The sequence below is a fragment of the Simochromis diagramma genome, unplaced genomic scaffold, assembly GCF_900408965.1.
Source record: "Simochromis diagramma unplaced genomic scaffold, fSimDia1.1 OVJJ01000685.1, whole genome shotgun sequence".
Classification (NCBI taxonomy): Eukaryota; Metazoa; Chordata; class Actinopteri; order Cichliformes; family Cichlidae; genus Simochromis; species Simochromis diagramma.
Genome location: NW_024387477.1, coordinates 15,807,459 through 15,820,948, shown reverse-complemented (window position 1 = coordinate 15,820,948; position 13,490 = coordinate 15,807,459). Strand labels below are relative to the sequence as shown.

Sequence of the window (13,490 nt, the reverse complement as noted above, 5' to 3'; positions counted from 1 at the left end):
TAAAAAAGACTTGTACATATGTATCCCCTCGCCTCTTCCAAGTGTGCGAGTAGTTTTTATGTAAATACATTTATCTGTCCTTATTGTCTTGTACATTTAACAATGATGGCATAATGTGTTTTTTTTTTTTTTTCTCTTGTACATCTTGTCTGCTGCCAACCTATTAATTGCACTCTTGAAAAATAAATAAGTGTAAGACTTTTCCTTTTTTATGCAAATAAATAACACCTGTTGTTTCTAAAGAACACAGCACTCACAGTTCATAGTTTATTTTAAAATAATTTAAATCCCCGAGTTTTGCTTCTTTCTCGTGAATTCTAGTCCACCATTATAAAATGGTATTTGTCTAATTTTGGTGGGAGCCAACCTGGATCACACCCTACTTGTATTTTTTTTAAATGCTTTAAAACAAAACAAAAGCACTACGTGGACTTGAAGTTTCTTCTTTTTTTATTTTATCCTAAGTCAGAATCTTGAATGTTTAACTTCTGTTGTGCTCGTGTGTGTATATTGTCCACATTTCTTCATTTCAGGATAGTTTTGAAGTTTATTGAAGAAAATACTTTCTAAAAGCAATTGAAAAAAAACTCCCACATACTCAGTGCTGAATTCTTTTTTTTTTTTCTTTTTATTTCAGTTTTTTGGTTATACCCTATGAAGGTTGGATAGAACCCAGTTTGCAGGATAATTTGAAAGATTCAGAGAACTGCCTGAGCTCAAGTGGACCCTTGGGAAAAAAAATTCGAACTGAGCACAGTGTATCTTGGTTATGCAACAAATTATTAATTTCATCATTTGTTGAGGAAATGAAAGCTCACTGACTCAAACCCCGTGGTTGCATCCCTGGAGTGCTGTGCATGGTGCAGTGTGTTGTGCTCTCCAGTACTTTATATTTTCTTTCATTTTTTTCTTGTACCTTTACAGACCAGACACTGATATAAACATGGCCAAAGTTTTGAATAATAAGGTCAGTTTATATGAAAATAATCCCTAAATGCTAAGTTTATCTATGGTTTGTTCTACAGAATGTTTAGAGAGGAATACCCTTTTTTAAGGTAGATTCTTGGCCTTTATTGCAATAACATAAAAAAATCTGGGCAAAGTCTCGAGCAAGGTAAATTCAAACCAGGTGTCCGAATTAGCCTTTGCCATATGGGTCACCTGCTCTACCAAATGAGCTAAACCGGCATCCAAGTGGGGATATATTTACTGTGACCCTCTCAGGCACACAGCAAACTCCAACTACAGAAGCCCCGCCCACCTGCTGTTCAAATCTTCTGTTTGACAGGGGCAGCCAATCAGAGAAAAGTTGGTTTAAAGGGTGACTAGAGATTATTTTGAACTGTTGATCATGCAAAGCTAATCTGTTGGTTTCCAAGAATAAAATATAAGGCTGGAAATGAGCATAGTAGTTCTCCATTAATGTTAGAAGTGCGCCATCCTTTCCGTATTTATGGACCTATAACAGAAAGGTTTATGCTCATTGTTTGCTGATATTTTGTGGCTGACATAACCCAGAACTGGGTTGGAAGGAAAAACCGAAAGTCAGAATTTTGTTTCACATCTTCCAGGCTTGACTGAAGTTTTGGGTTTGCTGTAAAATGATGAAGAGTTGCGGAGCCGTGCGCGCTCTCTCTCAACCTTGAGCTAAATGACTTCCTGAGCTCTCTTTGGACGGCTCCCATTCAGCTCCCACCGATCCCCCACCTCAGCTCCAACAACGCAAGTTTTCTATTACAGTTTCATTTTATTCGCAGCTTATAATCTTTACCGCGATAGTTAAACCGGGCGCCTGGAAGCCTCCCCGCGTGTGCCGTGTCGCTGATGTGAACGAGCGGAGCCACCTTAAAGCAGCCCTCTGATGTCAGCGTCAGAGGCACAGTCTCCGCCGCCGGTACAGCGCTGCGCTGCTCCGCCGTTTCAAATCTTCTGCGCTGCTGCTCTCCTCACTTTCTTCAGCTCATGTCGCGGCTGCATCCACCGGAGTAGCTCATTTATTTCAGCGTCTTCTTCGCCAGCAGCTGAGCCGTGTCAGTCCAAGCTGAGCCAAATCCTCGCTCCAGGGAGAGAAAGGTAAGATTGTTGTTCAAGGGTTCTTCTTCTTCTTAAGTGATTACTGCAGGAAATGTGTTCAACCGGTTACCCTCACATTCAGAGCAAACAGAGGAACGCGGTGTTGACAGTAACTGGCTTCTTAAATTGCCTTTGGGTTACTCTTGTGCGTGTTGAGATGGAAACTGGCTGTGCTGCTGCAGTTGAGTACTGGCCATCGTCCTGGTCGCAGTCTGCCAGATTTATTTTTAAAACCAGACATCTGTGTGATGGATGAGGTTTGCCGGATGAGCTTCAGGGCTACAACCTGTGTATGCACAGTGTACGCGCTCTTCTGACCGGTGGAGCTGCCAGATCAAAAGGTGTCGGGCGTTTAGGCAACCTCTACTGTTCTTTCGACTTTTCTCGCCTCTTCTTCTTTTGAATGAATGAATGAATGAATGAGGCTGTGCACAGACCACATTTTTATCAATTCATTAACTGCGAAGGAAAGGAAGTAATTTCAAAGACAGTGATTAAGTGTGCGCTCAGCGCTTGTTTTGTGGAGCTCACGGGAAAAGAGCCTGTCAGATCCCTCTCCTCTTCCCCTGCAAGTTGCCTCTCGAGTGTCGCTTTCTGCAGGGAAAAAGAAAGAAAGAAAAATTTATAGGGCTTTTCTGCCTCATCAGTTTGTATGGGTGGAGACTGACGTGTGATGGCAGGCTGAGGTGTTGAGCCGGATTTGAACTCTGGATGTCGCGAGTAATTATGGTTACAATTACACGGTGTGCGTCTTAAGCCCCGAGACTCCTTTCAGGGCCCCAGAATGCAACACAGTGTGGGATAATTTAGGGAATATATTTGGAGGAGAGGAAGGTAATCCTGTGCGCTTCCGTGGACGTGACAGCAGCAGCAGCAGCCTATATTTAAACCCAAATGTCAACCAAATGAAATCCCCACTAACTAAATGACATCTGAACCCGCTCTTACTCCCGATCTGACTGACAGGTGTCAACACAAACTACGCTAAAGTTTATCTTTTCGATTTTATGACACGTTTGGCATATTTTGGCCTCAATTTTAGTTTTCATTTATGGATATTCTGCATTATTACTGACTGGTTCTTTTAAGCATTGCCTCAAAAATCTGCCATATTATCACTGCTCCTGTGTCCACATTCTGGCTGTGATGGCTATTCTAAGAATCAGTTAAATATAAAAAAAAGAATCTTGGTTTTCAACATCAAAAGCCTTGCTCTCCCTCATTCTTACAAGGCCGATGATATTTTCTTTTATTCCTTTCCTTTCATCTGTGATCATAAAGCCCGGTAACTCTTATTCATGGCCCAGCCCAGGTTGCAACTGAATGTCTCTCTGAGCTTTAAATGGTTTATTTTGCTGGTAAAGAAAAAGAGCCGCACAATATTTCTCTCCCAAAAGGGCTTGGAGTGACATCCTATCTCAAAAAGGAATTTCATCTTAAAGTGGCTTTAATGTTGTCATTCTGCAGGACCTTCCAGCTATATCAATCTGCATTCACTTGGAGCATTTTTATGGTCAGTAACCTTCCTGTACTTACACTGAAAGAGCATTTTCCTCCAAGCACAAAGGCTATCAGAAGCCCATCAGATGTTTTTTTTTTCTTTCCCGAAATCCAATTTGATTTGATGACAGGATTGCACAGCTTTTGATCTTGAGCACAGCTGCAAAACATCTGTAATATTAAAAAATAAATCCACGTAGCGGGCTTAATAATGGTAGCATATGCCCTAGCAGCTCACATATCGTGTGCTTCTCTTTTGTAGTCAGATTTGGCAGAACTCTTAAGGCTCCACGCAGTGATGAGCTATAATTGTGAAAGACTCTAAAAGGACTATGAGCGTGTTCTATTTTCAGCGCCTTTCTTCTTCTACATGCCTGCTGGTCATGTTTCATGTTATGCATTTTCCACACTCTCCCTCAAGCTGTTTTCAGCGGAATATAGATGAAATCATTCAGCGTCTTCCTGTTTTAATGTCATTTATTCATTCTGGAGAGGACGGCGCCACTGCCGCTCGTGTCAGATAATGTAAAGGTTGGGGTTCCCAACCTTTTATGTCTGCTACGCACTCGCAGCCCTGTCAGCTGAAGTACTTCTGAAGTACCTCTTTCCTGACACCAGCCGTCACGTTGCATGCAAATATGTGGATTTGAATTCATGTCAAACAATTGGTTTGGCCACATTTACAACCGCTTGGCTGTACAGTCTCTTGGAAAGCTATCTTATTCAATCAGTGAATCACGACTGTTACAGTTGTTAATCCATTTGGGATGCTTTTAGTAGCGTTTAGAACCATTTATGCATTCGTTTTTAGATATCAAACAGAAACAATTTTCATTACTTTTAGGGAATTTTTTGAGACATTTGACTTTTATCCTTTTTAGAAGTCTACATTAACAGGTTTGGCACTCTCAACAGCATGTGATGGATAAATTGTAAAAGGTTGTAAATTCTTTTATTTCCATGCATCCATGCTCAGTAGCACACCAACCCTGGCTGGGAATTAGCATTTTTTTCCCTTCTGATTTGTACAACTTTTCACAGTTTTGGGAGGGTGCAAGGTTAATCCAAAATCAAAGAGGAGAGCTGATGCCTTTCATGGTTTGTTTAAATCTCCTCTCATGAATCCTAAGAATGTATTTCGGGATTGCATTATTTATAATGTTATGTAGGAAGCAAACTGTGTTAAAGATTGTCTCGGGCGTGTTTTTTATTCTCTCTCCTTTTTTAATTCAGGAGAGTGATCTGAAAATGTCATCCTCTGTTAAAGTCTGCCCCGGGTCTCCAGTAACTCTAGCAGAGCGTTAAGAATTAGCAACCTACCAAGTGCTGTAGTGACATTGCATATTCTTATCCATAAGATTTTTCTTTGTTTACAATGAACAAGGGACTGTAGGTCAGATTCAGATGCTGTGATCATGAATAATCAGTCTGGTCTCGTATTTTCTTTCTACAAAGAGGAACATTGAGATGAATTTACAGGTTGAGACCTCAATAGTACCTCGTGGAGTTGAATTGGACAGAGTGCTTTTGTGATTTTTATTAGCACTGACCATATTTCTGACCTTATTGATATCACCTTGCTCTCCAGTGGGCAAGATGAGGACCTCAGTGATTTGTTTTCCATGCAGCCAGACTGAATATCTTTAGCAATGGCACTTTTGTGACTTAATTTTTCAGTATTTAAAGTGACATTAATGTGGGCTGCCTTTCATCTTTACATAAGTAGAATTAGCAATAATGTACTGTAATCCCATTGGAATCTGCACACAGATACCATAGCTGCAGACACAAGGGCTCATTTTCCTCCAGTCAGATGAAACCATTTCATACTACTCCTTCTTGCACAGCATGAAAAACAGCTTTGACTAAACAACAAAAATCCACTCAGTTTGCAGTTTGTAAATTACATTTGTGTCATCTTTTTTCAGTTTAAGGTTTTCGTTTGCATGCGGAGAACATGTGAGACTATCTGACAGGACGAGATGTCATCTGTGACAGTATAGAAGAAGAAGAAGAAGAAGGCGAATATACTCAGTAAGAAGTGGCACCTTGATCGCCACTTCTGTGTCTTCTTCTTTAGGGCAGCTTTGTTAGCTGACAGCACTGTTAAAATTAAGTGCAGTGAAATTGTAGTACATTCCTACAATGAAAATGCAAATCCAACACTGAACTGATCCTAACAACAATAACTGTCTGTGTAGCTGAGTCTTAGTCGTAGACTTGCAACAGTTGCCAGGCTCCTTTCTATTGAGTGTTAAGTTAATTAATCATTGTTTTTGACTGAATACTTTGAATGCCGTGCTAAACTTCCTTAGTGGTTGGATACCACAGCATGACCAAAGTTTCTGTGACCGTGGGCAATGAATTTGCAGCCTTGGTTTCCTTGAAAAGGGGAGACCAGATCTGCAACCGCTTGCAGTCAGTTGGAATCTTCAAAGTAACTTTGGTGCGTCTAGGCGACGATGAAATGGTGATAAGTTTGATGTCATTTTGCAATTACATGACATCTTTTTGTAACAATGTAATAATTGGCAAAAACTGCAGATATGCCGTTACAATGACTGCTTACATTCAGAGTCCAGCCAGAACCTTCCAGATTTAAAATAATAATTCATAAATGGTGACATATTTGCTGAAAGGATCACGATTTAACACAAAATGAGATTGTACTGACGCTCAGCAGCCCTTGTTTATACGGTAATATAACCAGAATACATGAGTCTACTATTGCAAAGAGACATGTCACAGGTAAGTTGTACTAATCCGTGCAGACCGACTTGGAAATGTTTGCAGTTTGTTGCTTTGATATGTTACATGTCAGTATTTTGCAAACCTTTGTCAACCTGTCTGAGAGCGACTGCCGTCGGTTCAAGTCAGATTGCGATTGGAGACAGGTTTCCTCCTACCGGGCGACCTGTGCTATCTCCTTGCGATTCAAAGTGGACGCTCAGAGGTCGAGGTTGTCACACAATCAATTTTTGGGTGACTGAACCTTTGTCCTTCACTGTCAAAATGAAGGAGAAGTTGATTATTATGGTGAGCAACCATCCTTGTTGTGACAGAGGCAAAATTACCCCCTAAATGTCGGGCACACCCACCGTTTGTTTTAGCACAATATGCACATGTGAACGCTGCTTAAATGCACCTGACAGTGATTTCACAAAGTATTGAATCTCACTGCAACAAGGTAAGAAAAAAGGATTTTCAGCAGGTGTTAAGATCTCAAAGACAGCAGGATGCCAAAGACAGGGTGGAGAAGTCAGAAAGTATTAAGAGACAGACTGACATGTTTTTGCCTCTGATGTTTGTATGATATTTGTTGACAGTAAAGGAACTGAAAATAGTCTATTGGCACCACATCGCTTCTTTTTTTTGTGACACTGTAAAGTAAAAACAAAGAAACAGGTGTAATTCTATTTTTCAGACATTTAATTAGGTAGAAAATTGCGAAATAACAGACAGATCCATCATCAGTTTAAAACCTTCAATAAACAATAAATGACATTTATTGGGCTCACATAACAATGCCAAGCATATTCAAATTGAGCAGTGTGTATACACAATTCTTGTCCAAGAAATAAAAGTGCCAGCAGTCACACTGAAACACCTCAGGCCCTGCTGGAATAAAAATATCTCAGCAGCCTGTCAAGTGGCTGTCCCTCCTGAGACCCAGACGGAATGATAGCTGTTGTACACCTAGGAGCATCATCATCCCGAGCTATGTGGCCGTAGGACAGGTGTGCTCAGTCAGGCAGGCTGCAGCAGTCCCGTCATCTCCCTGCACTGCTCCATCATCCCCGTCCTGCGCTGAGAGATGGCAAAACGGACAAATAGGGGAAGAATGGGGATAGAAAAGCAATTTGCTGACTCCATAAATTCCTGCGCCTGTGGTAACTATCCTTGGCCATGGTGACTGCGAGCTATTATTTAGAATCTGGTAACCGATGCTTTCCTATTAACATTAAATGGGTTGGTGTCTGCGGGGTGTCTCCCACGACACGTTTATGCTGGTTATTTACTGCCCGCCACTGCAGGCCTTGCTCTTGGAGCTGCTTTGAGGGCCAGCTCACAGCCAGGCCCCGTGTGGCAAGTCATCTGTAATATGGCACGATGGGTGAGGGAGGGAATGGCCGACCAGTTGCTTCGTTTAATTTGCAGAGAATGTTGTGCCGGATTTTTCAATTTGCATAGGTGCAATATTGTGCGAGCTGATAAATTTCTCTCTGTGGTATTCTGGTTTATGCCATCCTGGTGGCACTTTGTTATAGTCTGAAATATCTCGACACATTCTGGATGTATTGAATGAAATTTGGAATCGAGAATCTCTGACTTATTATCCAGTTACGCTGCAGGTTAAATTTGTCACACACCCTGTGAGATATCGTAAAATGTGCTTGATGGATTGGCACAAAATTGAATGCAGACATCTGTGGTTCTCAGATGATACATCTAGTTACTCTAACTCTAGCATATACAGTATGTGCTATGTAGTGGTGTTTTTCCTTGAAACTGGATTAGCTTCTTTTTTTTAAAGGAAATTATATAAAAAATAATTTTCAGTTATTTTACTTTACGACCAAATTACTGCAAACTAGACTAGATCTTATGTTGCAGTTGCATTTTGATGTCAGCTGCAAACATGTTTTGTGCCTGCAGCTTGCATGGTTATAGCTCTACTGCACAGGAAATATCACAGGCAGATGGTACAAACCCCTGAAAACATACTCAGAACTACCCTTGTGGTAATTCCTTCTACAATAGGTGTCCACTGATACCTGGTGAGGCTGCCTGTCTGCTATGCAGGCTTGTGCCAAAATTCCCTTGGGTACACACAACCCCAAGTTGCTTCCAAGTTGCTCCCAGTGGCACTCTGCGTGGCACAGCTGCCAGAACTGAGTGTATGACATGATATAAATGATGCAGTTCTCTCAGCTGCACAGCTAGTTTGCACACCCGAAGCCCCGAGTCGTCTCTTATGAGGAGCTCAATTATGTAGCGAGGAGTTTTTTGCAGGAGTTTGTGAATAGGTGACTGCAAAACAAACTGTAAAGCGCCTTGTAGGACCTAGTTGAGGTTTAAAGACACTATACAAGCGCACGCAATTTAAGATTTAGGCTCCGCACAGACAGACCGATTAGGAAATAAAGTATTAAAAACAGCAAAGCTTGCATAGTCAGAAAAGTTATATGTGAATGAAACAAATAATAATACGTCATATTACAAAAAAGATTCCGCCTGTGTGTCGTGTCGTGTGTCAGCATCATTATTGAGAGGATGCTGGGAATCTCTATTCAACGCACAGCTTTAGAGTCGCCTCGCTCACTAGCTTCAGGCTTGCGTTTAATACATTTCATGGTAAATTTACAGTGAAAAATCCACAATGTTAAAAGATAATTAAACAGTTTTGGGAGAGTTCAAAATGCGAAGGTGACATCTTAATCTTTTCAGCCTTTCCACCAGAGATGCTGGCTTTGGTTATCCCGCTTTTTATATGCATTTGTCAGCGTGCAGGGCAGGAGTTTGTTGTTTGTTGCCCAGCGACAACTCCAATGATTTAATGATCTTTTCCTGCTAAAGTGTATCATTTAAATGCAAAGCTCCATCTAATCTTTTTCAAAAAGACTGAAATAACGGCTCTTCAGGATGGATCTTCAGACTGTAGTAGACACTCTGGTCAATAACATAACTTCAGCAGTCTCCTCCAGCTGCTACCCTCTAATTGGAGTTAATGGCTCCTGCACTGAGTGCAACATACTTCTTGTGGCTGCTGCAGAGTGTGCTTCGCCACTTGCAGCTTCTTTTCCAAGCTGTGTTAAATAACTTATGTGCTTCCTTACAGTTTCCAGTAAATTTTATTCTCAGGTGGAGTGATCACTCTTGTGTCAGCTCTGGTTAGGGTAACGTGGCGCCGCCGCTCGTCTGGTCACACTTCATATTCTGCTTATGCGCTTCTAATTGGAGCCGACAAGTTCTGATGTTCTGATTGGTGCTTGGCAGTGTGACCCTCTTATGGGCTTTATTCTCTTCTGCAACCCATGTTGGCTTCCCTCAGCTCACTCCAGAACATTCACGGAGGACATGAATGGGGATGACATTATGGGTGTGTGTTGGGTATTCTGGCACTGACGGCCACTACATCAAATTTGAAACACGCGCACTGTGACTTGCAGAAATAGATCATCTTCTCCTGTGTTAATTTTGGCACTTTTCACTCATCAAAAGAAACATAATACTTGTGACTCATGCAACAGCACTGGAGGCAGATTTATCTGCAATTTGTCAGTGAAACTGGATGCCATTTGCATGTGAGTAGTTTGTTTGTGAAACAGGCCCCTGGCCTACACCTCAATCGGGTCTGGTATTTTTTTTTATTTTTTTTTTTTATCCCTTATTTTTAGATTCAGGAAATAGGATTGACTGAGCTGGGTGACAGTCATTTCATGTCATTTTGCAGACATAATGGCATATTTATGGCAATTTGAAAACCCTCTTTACCATACACAAGGTGGTGAACTCATTCGAAATGACTCATGATGTTCGCCCTCCTTAGTCTAACCTTCAGGCTGTGAAAAGGAGGGAAAACGTAATGCTAGAGATGATTCTTATTCAGTTCTTCCACTCCGTCTTTTCACTGCATGTTTTCTATGTGTTGTTCTCAGGTAGCTTATGTTCAATATACCGAATGAGCTCACAGTCTGAAGAAATTAAACATTATGAGGCATTTTTCTTCAAAAGGTTTGACATTTATTTTATTTTGTTTTAATCTGTGAATTTATATTTATCTGTATAAGTATTAGAGGGAATATATTTCTTTATTTCTTTCAGTAAACCTCTGTTTAAATGTTTTTTTTAATCACTTTGTTGTGACAACATTTTTACTCTCCTCCATCACATAATTACTGTGCAAAAAGTCTTGAGTCGCCCTTCATTTCTTCTTATTTCTCAAGAGAAATTGGAAATACCCGCAGCAATTTACTGTAACATATGCAAACATGCATGGAAATAAAGCAAAGAATGCAATTATTTTTTACAGTTAACTTGAGCTTGAAATTGAATATTCGGTATGAACACCTTTATTCTTTAACACAGTCTGAACTGTCTTCGGCAAACTTTACTGTAATTTCTTTAAGTAGTCTTTAAATAATAGTGCTCCAGGTTTCTTGAAGGACATTCAAAGCTCTTCTTTGGATGTTGGCTGCTTTTTGTTCTATTCTCTGTAAAGATGATCCCACACTGCTTCAACAGTCTGGGCTCTGGCGAGGTCAGTCCATGACTGATAGTGTAGCGGGCATGCTTTTACTGCACTGGCTCTTCGATTGGGATCATCGTCATGCTGAAAAATTAAGCTGTTGGCAATAAGAATCTTTCCAGATGGTAGATCGACATCTGACAATAATTTTCTCTGTTCATAATTTCAACAATTTAGAAAAGATCCCCATCACCACTGACTCTAACGAAGACTCAAATGACGACTGTTTCAATATACCTTTCATCTACGTAGATGCTTTTTCAGGCCTGACACTTTTTTCTCAGTATTTATTTTTAAGGAGACACTGCACATCATTCTGAAACATGGAAAGTTTTTTGGCTATTAGCACTTTGGGAATCACCTTGTTGGTGCAACAATACTATTTTATGCTATATTTATATGTTATCTTTGATATCTTTAATAGATTCAGATTCAAAAAATGGGAACAAATGATGTGTTTTTGCAACAGGCTGCTAGTTACAAAGTGCCTGAAGATACAATTTAAAATAGTTTCTTTGCTAAGGTATGTGTAGACGCAGCACTGGTTCAGCCCTGGAGTTCGGTGTCTTTTTTATGCTTGAATCATTTATAGATTGATGTTAAGTGGCTAAACAAAACGAAAAACACATTTCTCTGAAAATGGTCAGGTACAAAGACTGTAGCAAAATATTCATTGTCCAAAGGAAAGCTTTGAAACCCTTCATAAAGCCTGTTGCTCAAGACCGTATTAAAAAAAGCACCAGAAAGTCTGGCTCTTTAGAAACAAAATATAAAGAAATAAAAATGTGGCTGAAGACTTTTGTTAATCATGTGGGCCAAGCCCCCCTTATCAGTGATGCTCTCTCCTTTTCAATCAGCTACAGGGTCTCCTCAAGTACACGCAGGAATCGCTCATTTGATTGTGTTGCATTGATGTTTAAATATCATTAAAATGAAATGTCTAAGGTTTCTTAGTTGTCTGCTCTGCGTCATGAGGAGCATTTAACGCAGAGGTGAGTCACACACAGTAAAGCAGTGCATTCTGCCGAATGTGATCACTAGTTCATTCTGACTGCTGAAATGGAAATTGAGCAGCAACGCATCTGAGAACTTTACCGTCATTTTCATTTGCTGGTGGAAACTCATCAGCGTAATGAGGCTGAAAGACAAACCGCATGGTGTAACTGGACAAACTGAGGGAATCATTTTTAGAATGTGCAAATTGTAATTATGCTAGTCGTAAAGGTTTTCAAAGAGTGAGGCCTGGTTGTAACGGGGGAAAAAAAAAAGAGCCCAGAAATGTTCACGTGAAACTCGTGAGACTGATTTATTTATTTAAAATCAGCCTTTAACAAAGAAAAAGAAGATCCAGGTGAGTTAAAGTGAAATAAAGGTGATCATGATACCCCTTCCCTTCAGAATAAAATCAAAATAAATCCCAAAATGAAAAGTCAAAGCTGTTGATGTCATCGATAAAGCCTCGGTAGGGAATACAGTTTAAAATTACCAGTGTGGTACATGTACAAGTTGAGCCTATTTTCACATTACCTCGGCGCAGATTTCCCCTCAAAGAGGTAAACGATTGCATAACCCAAAAATCCATACTTTTCTCTTTTGTAGTCTTTTCACTTCCACCCCACCAGCAGACAGCCTTCTGTTTTTGTGCTGAGTTCCACCTGTTTGTTTATTATTGTATTCCAGGAACATGCAATAACACGAGTTTTTATGTTTATTCTAACACTCCGCTGAGATAATTAATCATTTTTTCAAGACACCAAAGGCCGATGCAGACACGCTCAGCTGTAAGGCGGCTCCTTCATCATGGATCAGTGTGTGCATTTGGAGGAAAAAAAACACATTGCGTGTACGTTCTACTTGAATATAATGACAGTGCTATGAATCTGTGCAGAGCTGAGCTTTGCTGGAGCGACACGGCTGCTCAGATTTTATACAATACAGGTTCATATTGTACAGAAGGTAATAGATAATAGAGCAAAAACTACTTTGTGTACATGATGAAATCACCCTTGACTCTTTAAACTCGTGTTTCACCTTGAAAATAATTACTCTTCTCTAAAACTGTGCTTACCTGATTAGTTAAAAGTGTTGTCTTGGCTCTGACTCGTCTCCCATTTTTCAAATTTTTATTTAAAAGCTACAGATTAAAAAAAAAAAAGAAAAAGTCGGAAGAGTTCGGGAAGTTCAAAAGCCTCTGTGTCTCGAAAAGCCAATGAAATGTGGTTTCCTCTTAAAATGGATCAGAAAATAACCTAATGACTGTCTACATTATGCACAGTCCAGAGACTAGTGTGGCTCCTGCTGTTGAAGTTTAATTGAGCACCTTGGGAATGCTTCCCTTTACTAAATGATGAAACAGGAATTTGACTTCTTCTCAGACAATAAAGCACCAGTGTCTCTATCCCATTTCAAGTGAGTAGGATAGGGTACTACAAATTTTGCATGCAAGCGTGGGTGTGTTCTGTATGTGTGCTTCAAGCACAGAGTGGCCGGTCGATACCGCTTTGGATCCTGAGAATTTGAGATCATTTCTCAAACCTGCGTATTTTCCCTCTATAAGACTAATGGCAGTCTCTTAGGCTTTATGATTTATCAAACAGAAAAGGTCACTACAGCGAGCTGCAATTAATTCTGTCTGCTTTTATTTGGAGTGCTCGCTCCTGTAGTGACA

General features: G+C 40.3%; 1 protein-coding gene across 4 annotated transcripts in view; it reads left to right on the top strand.

Annotated features, from left to right (window-relative positions):
• The first annotated feature begins 1,669 nt into the window (after positions 1 to 1,669).
• Positions 1,670 to 13,490, top strand: part of drp2 (dystrophin related protein 2) — a 167,436-nt gene continuing 155,615 nt past the window's right edge. The window contains exon 1 of one of the 4 annotated variants that reach the window (XM_040015881.1): positions 1,670 to 2,073. The gene's annotated coding sequence lies outside the window, so the exon portion shown is untranslated. The remainder of the gene's footprint in view (positions 2,074 to 13,490) is intronic. The other 3 variants (XM_040015882.1, XM_040015879.1, XM_040015880.1) reach the window with 3 other exon arrangements.